We start from the raw sequence: 21328 nt of genomic DNA, 5'->3' as shown, positions 1-21328 counted from the left end.
TGGGCATGCAGAAAAGACCAGGTTTGATCCCCAACACCTCTAGGCAGGCCTAGGAGAAACCCTTATCTGAAACACTGCACATCAGTGTGGACAATATTGAGCTAGATGGATCAAGGTAAAGGTAAAAGACCCCATGACGGTTAAGTCCAGTCAAAGGCGACTATGGGGTTGCGGTGCTCATCTTGCTTTCAAGCCAAGGGAGCTGGTGTTTGTCCACAGACAGCTTTCTTCATCATGTGGCCAGCATGACTAAACTGCTTCTGGTGCAACTGACCACCGTGACGGAAGCCAGTGTGCATGGAAACACCGGTTTACCTTCCCGCTGCAGTGGTACCAATTTATCTACTTGCACTGGTGTGCTTTCAAACTGCTAGGTGGGCAGGAGCTGGGAGACAGAGCAATGGGAGCTCACTCCGTCGTGGGGATTCAAACCGCTGACCTTCCGATCGACAAGCCCAAGAGGCTCAGTGGTTTAGACCACAGTACCACCTGCATCCCTTAGATGGATCAATGACCCTCCTTAGTGGTCACTCACCTCCCCTCATTTGAAGGGCGAATCCAGAGAAAGATTTCAGATGATCTTAAGATATGGGTGGGTATATGTGGGAGGAGATGATTCTTCAGGTAACTTGGCTCTAAGCCATTTAGAACTTTAAAGGTTAATACCCACCATTAATATGCCCAGAAACAGACTACAATAGTGCATTTGACGTTTTTTAGTAAAGATACAGCTTTACTATGACTCCAGGCCCTGTACAATGAGGGACTAGAAGAGCTACATTCAACATAAATTGATGAAATCTTGGTAATCCCTGCTATTTCCCTTACATCTCTGTGTTCTGTACAACAAGAGTGGTAATATCACTATGCAAATACCTGTATTATGTCTGAAATAATGTGAGCAGATAGACCATTGAAATTAAAATCACTAAAAAAAATAAAAAATGGATTGCCAACATTTCCTTAAAGGTCATTATATGGAAGAGGAGAGTGAAATAAATCATGCATATTACTTTAAGAGGGATGAATATTTTGAAGACAATTTAACAGGAATGGCCCTATGTTTCCTTTAGGATATTTTCCTAGAGATTTATAACATCTCCATCAAAATATTTTAAGCACATCCTTAAGCAAGCCCACTGCTGCTGACTCTGCAAAGCAAGTAAATGAAATTTCCTAATTTCATTTGCTAAATACGCTATTTTATTGCCTATTTGATACAGCAGCCAAGTTTCTGATTGTTTTCCCATAGTGGACAGAAGCTGCTCACTATTCTGCAAATGAGGTAGTAAAATTGCCTATTGTTCAAAAGAGGCAATTATTCAAAATCAGTGTAACTTATTTGTTTTCTGGGTGAACCTTTCAAAGTTGCTCACAAAACAAGCATTGAGAGAAGTATACAGGGGCTTTTAAAAAAATTACCAACCTTTCCATATCCTAAGTAGATTAAACTGCCCAATAAATATATATATTATGAAACACAAATTGCCCAGATTCAATTAGGGGACATACAAATATGGTAGGAGTCACCTATGCGCTGAATCGTTCTCCTCATATGCAGTGGATGGGAAGGGGGGGGTGCTATGCAACCCCACCCCAAATTTGGTTTGTGGCTCAATTCAGCAATTTGGAGTGGGCCCCAGTTTGCCTTGAATCAGTATGGACCTGATCAAATGTGAATTGGACTCCAAATCAAAATTTAGAAATCTGGATCTTGACTCCTCCCACTGACTGGCATTGGGAAACAAAAACAACCATGCTCACTTTGGCAGCAAATATACTAAAACTGGAACGATTCAGAGATTGGGAAACAAAAACAATCCTAACCTTTTTTGATTTTCCATATGGGCGCATTAGCCATGCCAGCTGTGGGATTTGAAGTCCAACAACATCTAGAGAGTCACAGGTTCCTCACATTTGAACTTGCTGCTGTGTCTTGCTTCAGCCAACTGATGAGCATCGGTTAATCCAGATTTTCCCAAACTCTAGTCTCCAGCTGTTTTAGGACTACAACTCCCATCATCCCTAACTAGCAAGACCAGTGGTCAGGGATGACAGGAATTGTAGTCCCAAAACAGCTGGAGACCCAAGTTTGAGAAACACTGGATTAATTTGCATAGGGAGGGCTATGTCTTACCTTAAGCAGCTGGAGGAGGAGGTGGAAAGGACAGAGGGTGAAGAAAGAGCCGTGAGTGGACTTTCCCCATCCTTTGGGAAACTGAACAAACCTACTGTAGCTGGACCTAGAGTAAGAGACTAAAGTGATGTCCACTGTTTTCATTAACTCTTCTAGTTGTGATACTTTTGTGCGAGAGCTGAGAATTTGTTTAGACCCTGGGTGAGAACTCAGAGGCTGAGAGGAAGAAAAAAGGGCTGATACTGACTTATATATAAGTAAAGGTAAAGGTAAAGGGACCCATGACCATTAGGTCCAGTCGTGACCGACTCTGCGGTTGCGGCTCTCATCTCGCTTTATTGGCCGAGGAAGCTGGCGTACAGCTTCCGGGTCATGTGGCCAGCATGAATAAGCTGCTTCTGGCAAACCAGAGCAGCACACGGAAACGCCGTTTACCTTCCCACTGGAGTTATCTACATCACTTTGACATACTTTTGAACTGCTAGGTTGGCAGGAGCTGGGACCGAGCAACGGAAGCTCACCCCATCGTAGGGATTCGAACCTCCGACCTTCTGATCGGCAAGTCCTAGCCCACAGCACCACCCGCGTCCCTTATATATAAGTAGCTTTGTATTAATGTAACATTTTTATATGTAATTGTGTGCTTCTGAATATTTAAGTTGTCTGTCATTGCTTATTTTTGTATACTGCTTATAGATGTTGTCAATACATTAAATGGTTTAGAAATCAATCAGTCAGTCAACCAACCTTATCAACAGTTTCCAGTCATGGTTCAGCTGCACCCAACCAAATCTAGACAGTTCAGGACCAAGCTTCTTGCCAGAAGGGCCAAATAGGTTATATGTTCATAAATCAATAATAATAATAATAATAATAATAATAATAATAATAATAATAATGTTACTAATAACCCGCCCATCTGGCTGGGTTGCCCAGCCACTCTGGGCAGCTTCCAACACACAATAATAATAATAAATTGAACATTAATAGTAACAAACAGATTCTATACAAAAAGTCACAATAACTTAAAAAATAGACAACTTATATCAAATAAAGAATAGTCAATAATCCAATAGTAAACAATAAAATTAAATATCAGCAAATAATAATTAAGCAGTTTACATTCTTCATCAACTGGTGTGCTTATTGGCGCCAGATCCAGAAAGAACCCTGCCCTTGGCAGAACACAAGGAAGAATTATAATCAAGAAAATAACAGCAAATCACAATGCTACCTTTGAAGGTGACTCGGAAACTGCAATTAATCCAGAATGCAGTAGCTAGACTGGTGAATGGGGGTGGCAACCGAGATAATATAACACTGGTTCTGAAAGATCTTCATTGGGTCCCAGTATGTTTCCAAGCACAATTCAAAGTGTTGGTGCTGACCTTTAAAGCCCTAAACGGCCTCGGTCCAGGATGCCTGAAGGCGCTTCTCCACCCCCATCGTTCCGCCTGGACACTGAGGTCCAGCTCCAAGGGCCTTCTGGCGGTTCCCTCGCTACGAGAAGTGAGGTTACGGGGAACCAGGCAGAGGGCCTTCTCGGTAGTGGCGCCTGCCCTGTGGAACATCCTCCCATCAGATGTCAAGGCAATAAGCAACTATTTACTTTTAAAAGACAACTGAAGGTGGCCTTGTTTAGGGAAGTTTTTAATGTTTGATGCTGTATTGTTTTTAATACAGTGGTACCTCGGGTTACATACGCTTCAAGTTACAGACTTCGCTAACCCAGAAATAGTATCTCGGGTTAAGAACTTTGCTTCAGGATGAGAACAGAAATTGTGCAGTGGCGGCGCGGCAGCAGCAGGAGGCCCCATTAGCTAAAGTGGTGCTTCAGGTTAAGAACAGTTTCAGGTTAAGAACGGACCTCCGGAACAAATTAAGTACTTAACCCGAGGTACCACTGTATTCGGTTGGAAGCCGCCCAGAGTGGCTGGGAAACCCAGCCAAATGGGCGGGGTATAAATAATAAATTATTATTATTTGATGGGAGGTTTTGCTTCTGCACATGAGTCTGGCAAACCGCTCTGAGTTGAAGCATTCCTTCCTCACCCACCCTAGAATGTTTAGTTCACATTGAGTTCATGAAACATTGTACCCTGACCTGTTCTTAATGCATGGTTGACCACATCTATGAATGCGATAGTTATGCCCTTTTAAGTTTTGCTATATCAATCACTAGTAATAGTTTAATAAGGAGGTTTTCATACCTGTCCAATTCTGTGTTCCCTTTCCCAACCTTTAATCTATTGATGATTAATGCCTATATGCAACCCTTGCATATGATTTGTGTTAACCAATCAGCAACAAGCACATAGGTGGCAATGCTGTAATATTCAATAAAAGGGACTATCTGAGACATGCTCGGGAGATGCCTCCCATATGACACTTGTCACTCGTCTGTCGTTTATTTCAACCCAACAACAACAACAACAACAATAATAATCATTATTATTTATTTATTATAAAACACCACAAAGCATACAAAACCATGTAAAAATTGAGAAACAAGGCCAAACAACTTATAAAATTGTTTTTTAAAAACTATCCCTGAACTCCTCTCTTTCCAGCTTCTTTTCAAAGTCATGGTCTGGGAAAGGCTCCTGGGACTGGAGGGGGAGGGGCAGCAAAGCAGGTGGAAAAGCCATTGCCTGCAGAAAGTTTCTCTGCCCTCAGTTCTCCCTTCTATTGTTTTTCATACTGGATCACAAGTGTGTGCGGAAGCCAGCTATGGAGGGAGAAGATCCCTTTGCCCTGTTTCAAAGGTTGAACTCTCCACCGTCTTACTCACTGACCATCTGGAGCAGGTTTTGAGTGACAAGCTACAGGAGGTTGTGTAGGAGAGAGGAGGGGAAGGGGGAAACTAGCTGTGCGATCTGCCTTCCACTTGCACAGACATTGCTATCGAAAAGCCATTGATTTATTTCCTTTAGCTGCTTACCTTGTATACTGTGAGCTGCCTTGAACGCAATTTCCTTTGTGGAAAAAGAGGGTCTCTAAATGAAATGCAAATGCAATTTTGCTAATGCTTACTTAATTACTGGAAGAAAAATGGAGTTGGAGGGAACCGAATAGTGTCAAAATTGCTTTTCTTGGATCGTGTCATGACGTGGCCTTCCTCCTTCCTGAAAACAAAAAAGTAGAGGCAGTTCTCAAACGGGTTGGAATTCCTCACCCCTCATATTTATAATGTTCTACATTTATTTCTTTATCATTATTTATTGCATTTAGTCTCTTACTGCATAAAATGTCTCAGAGCCACTTGCATTTGCAAAAACTGAGAGAACACAAAATTCAAAACATCATAAATATAAAACACTACTATTAACTAAAAGCACATAACATGTTACATTGCCACATATTTTGCATAAAATGGCATTGGCTGCTGTAATAATTAATATTATTTGTATTTTTTTTTGCTTGGAAGTTTGTGTTTGTGCTAACTCTTCCTCCCCTTTTCTGGTTAATCCACACAGTGCCTAGTGGGTAAACATCTATATTAAAATATATTCACCATTCATAAAAATATTTAAAATATAAATCTACATTTTTTGCACCATGATTTTTGCCATACCTCACAGCTAATCAGCTGTAATAAAACAGCCTGTCCTCCTAGTATCAGTCCTATTCCAAAGAAGATCTAGATGTCTTCCTGTTGTCGTATATCTGTAAAAGCAAATCATGCATGAAGCAGGACTTAATTTGAGGGAAATGGCTGGAACTGGGGATTAAGCAAACAGATAATGAACCTTTTAATTCTAGTTCATTGGCTTGAATAGGCCCAGGACAGTTGTAAGTAGCATTCTGCAGAAATAATAGGCGTATGAGAAAACTCATCTGCACAAAAGTTGCATTATGCTTGGAGAACTCAAAGGCGATTCCCCTGCTCCATGGAATGAACTTTTAATTCATTTGTCCATCCGTGTGTCAAAAAAGTGATATCATGGATCAAGGCATTCACTGTGATTCTTGAGGTTCCCTCTATGTCACCGGTTTCGACTGCCACATCCTAGTTGTACATTGTAACTTCTATGCCACATTGTTTCTTGGTATCACTACCAATAGGTTCAGACACAGGTGGTGCTGTGTGTTAAACCACAGAGCCCAGGACTTGCCGATCAGAAGATCGGTGGTTCAAATCCCTGCGAAGGGGTGAGCTCCTGTTGCTCGGTCCCAGCTCCTGCCAATCTAGCAGTTCGAAAGCAAATCAAAGTGCAAGTAGATAAATAGGTACCACTCAAGCGGGAAGGTAAACGGCGTTTCCGTGCACAGCTCTGGTTTGCCAGAAGTGGCTTAGTCATGCTGGCCACATGACCCAGAAGCTGTACGCCGGCTCCCTCGGCCAATAAAGCGAGATGAGCGCCGCAACCCCAAAGTCCATCCAGACTGGACCTAATAGTCAGGGGTGGGTCCTTACCAATATGTTATGGTGGACAGTACTAATTGTTTGTTTGTTTGTTTGTTTGTATGTTTGTGTTTGTTTGAATTGTGTGTGTGTGTGTGTGTGTGTGGTTTGCATACATACAAGAATATACAGATTTCTATATTCTCTTCTTGAAGTATCATCACACAGGTATGGCGATCTTGTCTCCCCAGCCACTAGGATCTGAACCATGCGCCTGGATGACTGGTGGGAAATAAATCTAAGTAAAGAAAATAAGTTATATGGCGGACTCTGAAAATAATAACTTCCAATAGCAATGAAATATGCAAAACTTTTTTCTATTTGCACAGTTCAAGTCTTTCCATATCTGCTCCTCCCATCTCATACCCTGATTTAGAAATAAGGACAAAGACACAAACTTTTATTGAGTTGTGCCTGTGCTCCCCCTCCAACACACCATCTGCTAACTGACTTCAGTTCAAGTCTGTTAAGACACAGAGGACCAATCCTTCATTGAACAGATTCTCCCGAACAGAAGGTCTCTTCCTCCTTCTTACCTTTTGTTGTGATAAAATGGGTTCTACCAAGAAAAACAACCAACTTGAGGGTTTAAGAATAAGACGTTCACAGGATTGACTTTTACTTGCACCCGATAGGTTCCCACGAAACAGTTGTTAACAAAAATTCACCCCCCACTTATTTTACAAAGCACTTAAAAATAGAGGTTCTTATGCAGCGCGTTGATTTTCCTTGGACAAAAAGATCAACATTTCAGCCCATAATTAGAACAAGTTGTCCTTCATTGCTGATTTGCATGTGGTTGCCAAGGCACGGATTTCAAAATGGGCACTGAATACATATGGGTCAACCACTGGAGCCATGGTTCTAGCCTGAATCATGGAAATACAAAGCCAATTTTGATACCGTAGGTCCATTGAGTTAAACACTTTCTTAATACCCATGGATGCAGATGTAAGAATGGATGTACATAATGTGTGTGTGGGAAATAATAATACTAATAATAATACCGTACTTTTCCATGTACAGTGGTGCCTCGCAAGACGAAATTAATTTGTTCCGCGAGTCTCTTCATCTAGCGGTTTTTTCGTCTTGCGAAGCAACCCTATTAGCGGCTTAGCGGATTAGCGCTATTAGCGGTTTAGCGGCTATTAGCGGCTATTAAAGGCTTAAGGGATTAGCAGATTAGCTGCTAAAAGGCTATTAGCGGTTTAGCGGCTTAGAAAAAGGGGGTGGGGAGCGAAAAAAAATCTCAAGACTCGCAAGACATTTTTGTCTTGCGAAGCAAGCCCATAGGGAAATTCATCCTGCGAAGCGCATTGAAAAACGGAAAACCCTTTTGTCTAGCGGGTTTTCCGTCTTGCGAGGCATTCGTCTTGCGAGGCACCACTGTATAAGACTATGTTTTCCTCTTTAAAAATCATGCTAAAAAGTGGGGGTCATCTTATACATGGATAGTGACTAGGAGGGACGTTTTTTATTGGTTCCTGCAACAGTTGTCAGCAGCTATTGTGCATGTTATTGGTTGCTGCGTCAATGGGTGTTGTTGACTGGCTGACGCTCCGGTGATGGGGCAGACGGGAGGTGAATTTTGCGATGCGTGCATGTGAGCGTTGTTAGGCAACTCCCCCCAAAAAAGCTCGACAACCCTGGGTAATCCCCCCACAAAAAAACAACTCTGTGCCATCTCCCCCCATTTCCTTAAGTTTGAGTCCCCCCCAAATAGGGGGGCATCTTATAGACAGAAAGGTATGCCAATACAATTTATATACTGCCAGAGCACTGCATAATATTAAAAACACATTACAGTGGATGCTTGGCTTGCGAACATGATCCGTGTGGGAGGCACATTCACAACCCGCAGCGCCACGTCTGTGCATGCGCAGGTTGCAATTCGATGCTTCTGCACATACGCAAAATGTGATTTAGTGGTGCGCAACCCAAAAACGTGCAACCTGAAGCATCTGTAACCCGAGGTATGACTGTATGGAACATCAATTATAAAAAGATAAAAAATAAAAAGCATAGTGACCTAATAAAAAAGTAATATTGTACCAGCAAACTCTGCCTCCAGCCCATAGTATGTCTGCAATATACCTATGCAGAAATACTTCCGTGTGGAGAGAGGAGCCTATGAACCAAGTGAAAAGATATACAGCAGGGGAGAAGGGGGACACACAGAGACACACACTGGGACACACAGACACACTCCACCATGCAGTTGTTCAGGAAGAGGAGTCCAAAACAACAAAGAGAGCTCTAATGGCTTCCACATTTACATCTTTGTGTGATCTCACCTTTTCGCAGAGCAAGTAAAAGTTAACAATTAGCTCCTCATGGGACCATTCTAATATTTCACCATCTGGGTTGGCTAGCCAAGGTGGGGTGGGGTGGGACAATACTCCTGGTATTACTTGAAGGACAAGGCTCTGTTGATCCATAGTCAGGGCCTGCCCAAGAAATTTTAATAGTCCAAGACGGTGTGTTGCACAATCTGGAGGTTTTTTTTTTTAGGGAAGTGGCCCTTATCATCAACATCATCATTTTATTTGTATGCCGTCTTTCCATAGTTGAAACTATGCTCAAGGCAGCTTACAACATGACAAGATTTACATAATTACAAACATAGCAAAAGTCATAAACAATAAATAAAACACATCAAAAAGTACACAACCTAATGGAAACAATTTCCACATAGAGTAGTACCTCTGGTTACGTACTTAATTCGTTCCAGAGGTCCGTTCTTAACCTGAAACTGTTCTTAACCTGAAGCACCACTTTAGCAAATGGGGCCTCCCACTGCCGCCACGCCGCCGGAGTATGATTTCGGTTCTCATCCTGAAGCAAAGTTCTTAACTATTTCTGGGTTAGCGGAGTCTGTAACCTGAAGCATCTGTAACCCGAGGTACCACTGTAAATCACAAGATCTAATAATAAATATATAACAATAATATCAATACTATCAATAGCAGCAACAGATCTCTCAACCCCCATAAACAATACTCCAGCCCAAAAACAACAACAACAGCAACAACAGCAACAACAATATATTATTATTATTATTATTATTATTATTATTATTATTATTATTATTATTTATTATTATTATTATTTCTGCTAACCTTGAAAATCCCCATGTCTGCTTGATTTATTGTTTCTCAGTGGAACCTACTGTGACTCCATTTCTGCTAGAACTCACCACCAGATTTTGGTACTGGAAGGCATAATGGCTAGTTCCAGCCTCAGTCCAGCTGTCTGCAGAATGGGTATCAACATCAATGGAGTTATTTGGGTGGTTTTTCCCAGACAACAGCGATGAAGCTCCTTTCGCTGCAGCACATTTGCTCCATCTGGAGCGTAAGCCAATCCCCTGTGTTACAAAACAGCCAATCTAGCCATTGATGCCTCGAGAAAGGGGTAGAGAAAGCTTCAGTCTGCTGGTGTTTTTGTGCGCAATTGGAGGCATGGGCATGAAACTATAACATGGGATCAAATTTCCAAAGCAGTCTAAACATTGTCAATGGACTAGCAACAGGGAGATCAGTGCCGAAGCAGATGGCAATGTTTGCAGCTTTGGGATAGACTTTAGGCACATATTTGCCATCTGCCTGCACAGCATTTTCTGAAACTTAGCATTTAGGAAAGTTTATTGCTGCAAAGCTTATGAGCATTAGGAGACAGATTACGGAATTCTAGCATTTGATCAAATACTTTTTAAAGAATGTATCAGGAACTCAGGGAACACTGTGTAGATTCACAACCCTCTATGCCCCCCCCCTTAAAACAATCTCCCCCAGATTCTTTGAATCACCCCTCTGCTTCCCTGCCACCAGCACAAAATATGCAATCCACCCCTTGATAGGATTTGGTGGTTTCCTACAGTGTTTTGAGCAAAACTACACACAAGTTAATGGAGCGGTAAGTACTATGGAACCTGTTGTTTCATTTCCCCCACTTTGTTTTAATAGTGTCCCCCCCACCCCCTCTTGGAGAGGTTAAAAAGATTTGCCACTGATGAAGCAGCTAAACTCAAACTAAGGTTTTCTTTTGTTTTTAAATGAAGAGCAACAAAGGGGTGAGTCAAATGTTCCTGGATCGGATCGAAACACTCTGAGGTGAGTCCAAACTTAATTTATTTCATTAATAGGACTAAGGAGAGCCCTGAAGAATCAGAGCAAAGGCCTGTCGTGTTGAGCAGCCCATTTTCCTCAGTGGCCTCCTGGGAAGCCAACAAAGAGGACATGAGGACAGTAGCTCTCTACAGCTGTTGTTCCTCAGCAACTGTTAATCAGAGTTGAATTGCCTCTGTCTCTGGCAGTAGCATAGAGGCATCATGAGAACAGCTATTAGGAACCTTATCGCCCATGAATTTATCGAATCCCCCTTTGAAGCCATCTAAATCGCTGAAGAATTGATGCTTTTGAATTATGGTGCTGGAGGAGACTCTTGAGAGTCCCATGGACTGCAGGAAGATCAAACCTATCCATTCTGAAGGAAATCAGCCCTGAGTGCTCACTGGAAGGACAGATCGTGAAGCTGAGGCTCTAATACTTTGGCCACCTCATGAGAAGAGAAGACTCCCTGGAAAAGACCCTGATGTTGGGAAAGATGGAGGGCACAAGGAGAAGGGCACGACAGAGGACGAGATGGTTGGATAATGTTCTCGAAGCTACCAGCATGAGTTTGACCAAACTGCGGGAGGCAGTGGAAGACAGAAGTGCCTGGCGTGCTCTGGTCCATGGGGTGACGAAGAGTCGGACACGACTAAACGACTAAACAACAACAACAAATTGGTGGCCGTCACCTCATCTTGTGGAAGAAAATTCCATGGCCTTTTAACGACAGACTGTGCAAGCAAATGTTTCCATGTTCTGAAGCTTCCACTATTCAACACATTTGGATAACCCAGGTGCTAGGATTATAAGACAGGGAGAAACAAACATTGTCCATCCATGTTTTGCACACCAGAGTCTTGAATTGCTGGAGTAACAGAAAAGCTTTCTAATTTGTTTTTTAAAAATTATTTTTATTAAATATTTCTTTGTTTACAAAAGTATGTGCAATGTCTCCCCCCCCCCAGTTGTGTTTTCTACAGATCAGTTTCATTTGTTGTGAGACATTAGTGTTACATTAGGAAGGAAAGGGGGAAGAGGTGGGGGGGAATGGTGAGTGGGGTGGGATCGGGTGGCAATGCTTCTATTCTACCTAGTGTTTGTGTGGGGTTTTGTGTCAGCGTCATGTGTGGGTTCTCTTTACTCTTCGCTTGTATTCCTTTGGTGGTGAGAAACGTTGGGAGTAGCCTAGGGTGTGGTTGGTTTTCTTGGATTTGGGTTTTGTGTGTGAGTGGGGTGTGTGTGTGTGTTTTTGGATCAGGTTAGCCAGATTGGTTCATATGCTGTTGGTGGGTTAGAAATGCTTTCTATTTGTATATATCTATATTTGTACAGTGGTAACTCGGGTTATGTACTTAATTCGTTCCGGAGGTCCGTTCTTAACCTGAAACTGTTCTTAACCTGAAGACCACTTTAGCTAATGGGGCTGCCAAGCTGCCGCCGCGTGATTTCTGTTCTCATCCTGAAGCAAAGTTCTTAACCTGAAGCACTATTTCTGGGTTAGCGGAGTCTGTAACCTGAAGCGTATGTAACCTGAAGTGTATGTAACCTGAGGTACCACTGTAACTGCAAAGCTTTTGTGTGGTGACTGGAACTGGGGACAGCTTCCACTGCATGGATATCTCACCTCAGATTCCCAAACGTTGGAGAATAACACTTTGAACGAGGCAAGAAATGTAGGTGGGCAGTTCTCAAAAAGACAGTGGCAACTGGGAAATACATGAGTAGTCCATGCTCAGCTCTCATTACTGGTGCTCACTCATAGTTCTAGGCACTGTGACTGTGTCAAACCCTGAAAAATGTCCCATGATAACATTTATTTATCCATTTGCTTATTTAAATGCATTCCTGCCAGATAACCAGGCAGCTTACAATAAGTGAAAATTAATAGTGTCTAAAGCCCTAAATGACTTAGGCCACAGATATCTGAAATGCTGCCTCCTTCTCTACGTGCCCTCCCAGGCATTAATATCAGCAGAGAGGACCCTTTTGGTAGTTCCATCTCCTCATAAGTTTGGTGTGGTGCTGCTGCTTGGCAGGAGACAGAAGGGGAGGAGTGAGGCAGCCATTCGCAGGAAAACCAAAATGCTTATTTAGAAAGCTATTGTACTACCAACCTTACTATATGCTTGTGAAACATGGACCACTTATAAATGCCATCTCCAATTCCTCGAAAGATTCCATCAACGGTGTCGCCAAAATTTTTTACACATCACTTGGGAAGACAGGCGAACTAATGCCAGTGTACTGGAAGAAGCAAAGATCACCAGTGTCCAAGCAACGATCTTCAACATCAACTTCGTTGGACTGGTCAAGTTGTGCAGATGCCTGATCATTGTCTTCCAAAGCAAGTACTCTATTCCAAAGTTAAAAATGGAAAGCGTCGTGCTGGTGGTCAACAACAGAGGTTTAAAGACTTTCTCAAGGCAAATCTAATAAAATGTAGTTAAATACTGGCAACTGAGAAACACTGGCCTGCAAGCTCTCCAGTTGGAAAACAGCCTTTACCAAAGGTGTCATGGGCTTTGAAGATGCTTGAACTCAGGACGAAAGGGAGAAACGTGCTAAGAGGAAGGCACGCTTGGCAAATCCACACCGTGATCAACTCCCACCCAGAAACCAATGTCCCCACTGTGGAAGGACGTGTGGATCCAGAATTGGCCTCCACAGTCGCTTACAGACTCATTGTTAAAACCTTGTTTATGGAAGACAATCTTACTTGGCTATGAGGGTTCACCAAAGAAAGGCAGTCAAAGTGCAGTGGCAGACTCAATCTGGTGCTCTTGCAAGCTTCTTATCTCTTCGCTCCTTCCTCATCTGGATCAGATAAATAACACCAATGCAACTGACCAGAGGTCAAGTGACTGGTACCATCCAATCCTGTCAAGATGTTCTACAGGAAGGGAAGGTCTGTATGTGCCAGCTTTCAGATATTTGGGGGTCTGTGCCCTGTGCCCTGTTACTGAACTATGATTGAGGAGAGATAATCTCCTTGGCAACTTGCTCTTCAGAGACCATTTGGGTTCACGTTATAGTAGATTGTTTATTTTTGAACAGGTACGAGGCAACTTCCAGGTTGCCTACTGCGCTGGCAGTCGAGGAAGTGAAAGAAAAATAAGAGTAGAGTACGTATTCAAATAGATCTTAGGAAAGTTCAGCCGTGTAAAAACAAACAAAAAAAGGCATCAGAGGCCACCATGGCTAAGTGGCAACATAAATAACTGTGTCGGTGATAAGTAGAAAGCTTTTAACAGCGTAAGCAATCTGGTAAGGAGAAAAATGGAAAGCACTGTAAAAATAAGTAATAGGAAAGGAGGAGCTGGTTATTTTCATTAACTACCAGCAGATTGTTTTTGCAGTGACTTGATAGGAGTACTAAATAAAGAGTGTGCAAAAGGAACTAATGTAAATGAGGAAAGTTTCCATGATTTTGATGACCTTGTGCTAAATTTGTTGCAACTGGAGATATGAAGACCTTGCATGAAAGACCACAGAGAAAGAGAGAGAGAGAAAGGGAGGAAGGAAGGAAGATCCACTTTTTCTGTTTATTTCTCTAATAACTCCCACCCCCAAGAGAAATGGTGAACATTTGGAACAAATGAAATGCTTCTTAATGCAGAGTTTTACTTACCCAAAATATGCAGTATAAAGATTTTTATGCACGACTATCTACAACTTTAAAGAATGATAATCTCCTTGCACACCATAGAAGAGATCCTTACCAATATTTTTCCGGCAAGCACAATTTGACAGATGGTTGGGGCCACCCACCTGTCAATCAAATGACATCACAATAACACCAGGTGCAAGGTGCTTCAAAAGCCCAAAGTCGGGACAGGGAAACACCTTGTATGGAGTTACGTGGAAATCCCTTCCTGAATCGGTCGAAAATTAACCTGCCATGTGCCAGTTTGTCAGGACTGAAGACTATTTCTATTTAAACCTGTCTGCCTGTCATCAACCTTGACTGTTATATTCACAAAATCTGAGAAACCATGGATATTTTAGTGCTTTGTAGCGACTTTCCCCAACATGTTAGGAGAAAGAACACCCAACCAAGATTGTCCTGAGGAAGAAATAATGGCAACAATGCCCACTATTTATAGTGCACTTTCCTTGAATGTTCAGAGCACTCCAATGAGTTATTTAGCTATCTAATTAGTTAGCTATTAAGAATATTTAGATCCTGCCTTTCCAACAGAGCGTTTCTCAGTTGTCTGGAAATAAAAGGAAAACGGATCAAACTAGAGATGCACCATAAACACACACACACACACACACACACACACCAAAGTAAACAGCACACACAAAAACTAGAGATAATCACATCTACCAGAAGCGTAATGTATGCCTTTAAAATCAGCCAACCTAAAGAAAAGTCAACACAGGGGGGACAAGGTGAACGTCCTGAGAAGGGAATTCCAAAAGTCTTTCTGCAGGCACTGAAAAGGTAGTGCCAGAGAGACGCCAGTAAAGTGTACTGGTTTGAGTGCCAGACTGTCACCTAAGAAACTAAGGTTCAAATTTCCACTCAGACATGAAGCTTTTGGGGTGAACTAGGGCCATTCCCATTCTCTCAGCCTAACCTACTTTGCAGGGTGATTGTGAAGATAAAGTGGAGAGGAGAAGAACCATGTAGCCTACCTCGGGCTCTTTATAGGGATATAAATGTAAATATAAATGAATAAGTACATTAACAGGATGGTCCATTTTCAGATTTTAATGCCTGGGCAGGCTCATGAAGCCCTAAATGGTCTCGGCCCTGTATACCAGAAGGAGCGTCTCCACCACCATCATTCAGCCTGGACACTGAGCTCCTCTTCCGAGGGCCTTCTGATGGTTCCCTCCCTACAAGAAGTGAGGTTACAGGGAATCAGGCAGAGGGCCTTCTCAGTGGTGGCGCCTGCCCTGTGGAACGCCCTCCCATCAGATGCCAGGGAGATAAAGAACTACACGACTTTTAGAAGATATCTGAAGGCAGCCCTGCATAGGGGAGAATTTAATGTTTGATGTTTTATTATGCTTTTCTATTTGTTGGGAGCTGCCCAGAGTGGCTGGGCCAACCCAGTCAAATGGGCGAGGCACAAATAAAATTGTTGTTGTTGTTGTTGTTGTTGTTGTTGTTGTTGTTGTTATTATTATTATTATTATTTTATTTTACTTTCTTGGGCTCCATGATCACTGCAGATGGTGACAGCAGCCACGAAATTAAAAAACGCCTGCTTCTTGGGAGAAAAGCAATGTCAAACCTAGACAGCATCTTAAAAAGCAGAGACATCACCTTGCCAACAAAGGTCCATATAGTAAAAGCTATGTTTTCCCCAGTAGTGATGTATGGAAGTGAAAGCTGGACTATAAAGAAGGCTGATCGCCGAAGAATTGATGCTTTTGAATTATGGTGCTGGAGGAGACTCTTGAGAGTCCCATGGACTGCAAGAAGATGAAACCTATCCATTCTGAAGGAAATCAGCCCTGAGTGCTCACTGGAAGGACCGATCCTGAAGCTGAGGCTCCAATACTTTGGCCACCTCATGAGAAGAGAAGACTCCCTGGAAAAGGCCCTGATGTTGGGAAAGATGGCGGGCACAAGGAGAAGGGGACGACAGAGGACGAGATGGTTGGACAGTGTTCTTGAAGCTACCAGCATGAGTTTGACCAAACTGTGGGAGGCAGTGGAAGACAGGAGTGCCTGGCGTGCTCTGGTCCATGGAGTCACGAAGAGTCGGACATGACTAAATGACTAAACAACAACAAAACGTTGGGGGGGGGTTTGGCTCAGAACGTCTTGCAACAAGCTTGTGTGGTGCATTGGCAACCTCATTGTAGACAGTGGGGCAATGATGTGGGACTGAGCCAAAGAGATGGTGTGTCAGGGGCTGGACTGAGGAGAAATGGTGGGAGCCCTCCCCCCTTTTTTTCCCTGAACCTTCCCAAGAACAGGAGGACAGTATTGATTTAGAACAGTGGTTTGCAGAAGGGCATAGTCCAGAGGGGAAAAGCTGGGAAATAATGGGTGAGGAGCAGCCAGGAGAGCATATACTAGGAGAGAAACAGCTGGCTGATTCAGTGTCCTTGGACATCATTCCTGAAGCCCCCCCCCCCCTAAAACTAGGTGGGCTTGGAAAGTGATGGTAGAAGAAGAGGAATTTGGATTTGATATCCTGCTTTATCACTACCCTAAGGAGTCTCAAAGCGGCTAACAATCTCCTTTTCCCTTCCTCCCCCACAACAAACACTCTGTGAGGTGAGTGAGGCTGAGAGAAGTGTGACTAGCCCAAGGTCACCCAGCAGTTGCATGTGGAGGAGTGGGTAATCGAACCTGGTTCACCAGATTACGAGTCCACTGCTCTTAACCACTACACCACACTGGCGTAGAAAGCGCAATGGCAACAAGCTCAGATTACCCGACGCAGGAGTTAAGAGCACAATCTGGGCTCTGTAGCCAATCACAGGACATTCTTCAGCCATAGTCCTGTGAAACACTGCGGCCCACATCCTGAGAGGAGAGCATGCATAGCAGAGTTCAACGAAACATGTGGTTGTGTCAGAAATAAAGCATTGGAGTCTTTATTTACAGCAAAATAAAACAAAAGCATCACGACAAGCTGGAAGCTGTGTCTTCTCACACAGACAGTCTCTCAAAAGAGAGTGAGAGAACAAAGAGCGGAAGTGTTCACAGACTTACTTCCGTTCCCATACTCACAACAGTACAGAAAAGCAAACACAGGATCATATGATCCAACAATGGAGAATGAAATACTGAGAGGAGTGATGTAGATTAATGGGGATGGAGAGGGGTAAACCTTTACTGGCAGCAACACCATTTTTTTGCATGCTATGCCTTCCTTTGTCTCTCACTGTGATTATTAAAGAACTTACCTGATAAGGACATGCCTTTTGTTTGATCTGCTTAATTACTGCCACCGTGGGAGGGACCTGATTCTGCGAAGCCTGACAGGGTGGTTTGCTTAGGGCCAACTGGTCAGTCCATGGAAGCAGCTAAACCAATGCTTTTAAATTATTATTATTATTATTATTATTATTATTATTATTATTATTATTGCTGAAGCTGTTTTGGACAGGAGACAAAAGATCACAAGGCACAGCGAAAAAGCAAGGAGGTAAACTGGGGAATCTGTAATGATCTTCAATAACAAATCAGAGCTGGTCAACCCTCCATGCACCTTCAAGTATGCTTTACCTTCTCTTGACGTTCTAATTTTCTAGATTATGCACTTCGCTACGGCTAGCTTAATAGTGATTATTATTGTTATTATTGTTTTGCTGGATAATGCTGCATCTGCCATAAAGCACACAGAGGGTTTTTACATGTGCATTCAGGGCTGTGAGATGGCACTGTTAATTTCCCTGATCCTGGCTCCACTTCAGTGCAGGAGGTGTTGCCCGCCTCACTGCCTCAGCATTTGAAAAACGATGCTTGGTTGCTCCTCTGATTACCTTTTTCCAGCATGCATCTTAAGCGGGAGCAAAGGAGTTTGTGTGAGAGAGGGAGTGAATATCAGAAATCTGCGCAAAATGCAAATTGAGGCTGCTTTTTCCCATTAAAAAGGCAGATTTAGAAAGACAGCAGCCATAATTCCAGTAATTTAGCATCTGGTACTTTTTCTTCTTCCAACAGTGCCTTTGTGTGCTAAAGAAGGGATGAGTCAAAACTACTTACCTCGTTTTGTGCTCATCTTTGTCTGTGTCAAAACAATGTTTGTGTTGTCTCAATGCTATTTTCCCCAGCACTGATTCCCTTTTTCTTTGCCCTCCCTGTCCTCAGAGTGACTCATTTTGCTCATGCTGTGGCTTAATCCCATTGGCTGTGGTTTTTATCAATGATGTCTGAGATAGCTCACTCGGTAGAGCATGAGACTCTTAATCTCAGTGTCATGAGTTCAAGACTCACGGTGGGCAAAAGATTCCTGCATTGCAGCCAGTTGGACTTGATGACCCTCGTGGCCTCTTCCAATTCTACAAGTCAACAATTCTGTGATAACAACTGCCTTGATGGAACACATGCAAAGCTCAATCCAGGCCAACTCTTTTGTCTCCTACAGTCACTGGACATGCAAAACGGCCAAGAAGCCAGACCCATTTGTAATTAATCTGGAGAGAAATGGATTATTTATCAGACATTCGGCAGATCAGACTGTGGAGACAGGAAGGAGTGCCTGGCCATCACTGCAGCCCTCTCTTCTCGCAAGAAGATCAAGGCAACATATTCTGGATAGCCAATTTTCTCATCTCAATATTCCTATGAGATACGTTTGGCTGAGAGACAGTGATTTGCCTGAGGGTATCCAATAAACTCCATGGCTGAACAGGGAGCTGGATCGATGTGTTAATCAGGTACTCAAGGGGTGTCTCAATTCAACCTTCCAGGAAATGAAAGCAAGCTGTCCAGCAGTGTCAGCCGTCAGAAGGTAGCTTGCTGGGCAGCAGAGGAGCTGTCCAGAAGATAGCAGCAGGTTCCTAGAGGATGTTAAATAAGTGACTTCCAGCAGTAACAGGGTTTATGTACTCAGCCTTGTTGCCAGATAGCAGAACTCCTCAATTTTGAGTCCATACAGGATGCCCTTGGCCTCAAGGTCACCGTTTTGTCTTGAAGGGATAGCTGCCAAAGTCTAGGACAGAATGCCTTTGCAGTTCTCAGTGACACCCTCAACTGAAAGGGAAAGGAAAAAGGAAGTACCTCAGCCACCTTGGGGAAAAGTGACTCAGTGACTCAGTCCAAAGAAGAAGAAGAGCTTGGATTTGATATTCCACTTTATCACTACCCGAAGGAGTCTCAAAGCAGCTAACATTCTCCTTTCCCTTCCTCCCCCACAACAAACACTCTGTGAGGCGAGTGGGGCTGAGAGACTTCAGAGAAGTGTGACTCGCCCAAGGTCCAAAGAAGATCCCCAACGCACTGTCTGGTGCAGATTTGTGGGACCAGTTTCCCACAGTTCCCCAGTTTGAGGCTGGGGACAAGATCTTTGCAGATCTTTGCAAATACCCTCTTGACCCTTGCCAATCATGGATGATTTGAGCTGACTAACGGGGAGATCCAGGGTGTGTTATATGTGTTGCTGCACGTGTGGGTAGTGCCAGCAGCTCTCAAAGAATACAGCTGCTCCTGAAAAGGACCACCCTGATATTGAAGGAAAAGACCACCTAGTTACACAATGAGTTAATATTTTCCCCGAAGGAGCAGGTGCATAATCTCTCTGTGTGTGGGGGGGGGGTGCTCCTTGATCCATCATTGTTGCTGGAGGTCCAGGTGACCACAGTTCCTAAGAGTTCCTTTTACCATCTTCAGTTGGTGGAGCTGCCATGACCGTCCCTGGCTGCCCTTAAGAAGCTGCAGGTAGCACTTCTTCTTCTTCTGTGGTGATCACTCGTAGCCGAGTAAGATTGTCTTCCATAAACACGGTTTTAACAAGGAGTCCGTAAGTGACTGTGGAGGCCAATTCTGGATCTACAAGTCCTTCCACAGTGAGGGCATGGTTTCTGGGCAGGAGTTGATCCCATGTGGATTTGCCAAGCGTTCCTTCCTCTTAGCATGTTTCACCCTTTCGTCCTGAGTTCAAGCATCTTCAAAGCCCATGACACCTTTGGTGAAGGCTGTTCTCCAACTGGAGTGCTCACAGGCCAGTGTTTCCCAGTTGTCAGTGTTTACGCTACATTTTAAAAATTTGCCTTGAGACAGTCTTTAAACCTCTTTTGTTGACCACCAGCATGGCGCTTTCCATTTTTAAGTTTGGAATAGAGTAGTTGCTTTGGAAGATGATAATCAGGCATCCGCACAACATGACCAGTCCAACGAAGTTGATGTTGAAGAATTGTTGCTTCGACACTGGTGATCTTTGCTTCTTCCAGTACACTGATATTAGCCTATCTTCCCAAGTGATGTGTAAAAATTTTCAGAGACACCGTTGATGGAATCTTTCGAGGAGTTGGAGATAGCGTTTATAAGTGGTCCATGTCTGACAAGCGTACAGTAAGTTTGGTAGTACATCATTGTTGCTGGAGGCCCAGGTGACCACAGTGCCTAGGAGTGCCTTTTACCAGCTTCCCTGGTGGCCATGTGCAGCCAGCACACAACACAGTGGTTCAGTGGCTGACTGTGGCAGCTTACTTTGATCTCCTAATGCCACTTTTAAAAGAGCTGCACTAGCTGTCAACATGCTACCAGGCCAGGTTTAGGGTTTGCTCATCCTTCATGGTATAGTATTGGGGGCCTGATCTTGACACATTTTTTTTTTTCTTGTAAGCCGGACTTGTAAACCGGATCCAAAATAATTTGCATCATTGTAATAACCAATGGTGGTAATTGAGGGGTCCAGCAGGAGGACGGAATCCAGCCTCTCCTGACTGGGCAGGCTCCTGGGATATGGTATCAGGATTCTGCCCAGGTGCCATGTCTCTTGCTGATTTTGATCCATGCTGAGAACCATGGCAGAATGATGATTCAAGAAGGATCCTCCTATTCTAATACAGTGGACGATCAGGTTGAGAATGTGATCCGTGCAGAAGGCACTTTTGCAACCCCCAGCGTTCGCAACCTGCAGCGCCGGGTCTGCGCACGCACAGGTAATGATTTGGTGCTTCTGCACATGCGCAAGTGCCGAAACCCAGAAGTAACCCGTTCCAGTACTTCCGGGTTTGGTGCAGTGCGCAACCTGAAAA

The sequence above is a fragment of the Podarcis tiliguerta genome, assembly GCF_965153285.1.
Source record: "Podarcis tiliguerta genome assembly, chromosome: 17".
NCBI lineage: Eukaryota > Metazoa > Chordata > Lepidosauria > Squamata > Lacertidae > Podarcis > Podarcis tiliguerta.
Note: the sequence above shows the minus strand (reverse complement) of the source record.